Genomic DNA, 644 nt, shown 5'->3' with positions numbered 1-644 from the left:
CAAATACGTGTGGGTAGGCCTATAGACGATTTGTTATACAGTAAGTACAGCTGTATGCACTAAAATCCTAGAGGCTACTGTCCCTTTAATATACAGCCACTATCAATTGTCCAAAAATAACTAAAAACAGTTTTCAACATTAATACATTGATTTGTTTTGGACAAGTGCACACTGATTCAGCACAGCAAAAGCGTGCACTTGCATGACGTCATTAGTTTTATGTTTGATTGCGTTATAGGGGTGTACAACAGCAGAAGCTAGGCGTCCATAGGCAGCAGGCCTGAAAAATGTAACTATATAATGCAACATTTGCAATGCCAGAATGCACGAGAAAGCATCATTTCAATATTGAAAATTTAAAAAAATTCTATACCGCCCTTCCAGACGATCCCCCAATCAGGGCGCTACGCGCCGCGCACACTCTCTAAGCACGTCTATAACCCATTGCCCCCCAAATGTCATATACTTTCCTACGGGGCTGAATGCAACTTCGGCTCGGCAACAGATGTGGGAGGAAACCGCGATGATACGCAGCCATCCATCATCCCACGCGGTCGCCTTCCTAACGCAGAGAGGAATTAGAGGAATTTGCTTCCTTGGAAGCGAGTCTGCCACGCATCGCGACGTGAGCAGAGATGGCGGG

Source organism: Priapulus caudatus, unplaced genomic scaffold, assembly GCF_000485595.1.
Source record: "Priapulus caudatus unplaced genomic scaffold, Priapulus_caudatus-5.0.1 Scaffold399, whole genome shotgun sequence".
Classification (NCBI taxonomy): Eukaryota; Metazoa; Priapulida; class Priapulimorpha; order Priapulimorphida; family Priapulidae; genus Priapulus; species Priapulus caudatus.
Note: the sequence above shows the minus strand (reverse complement) of the source record.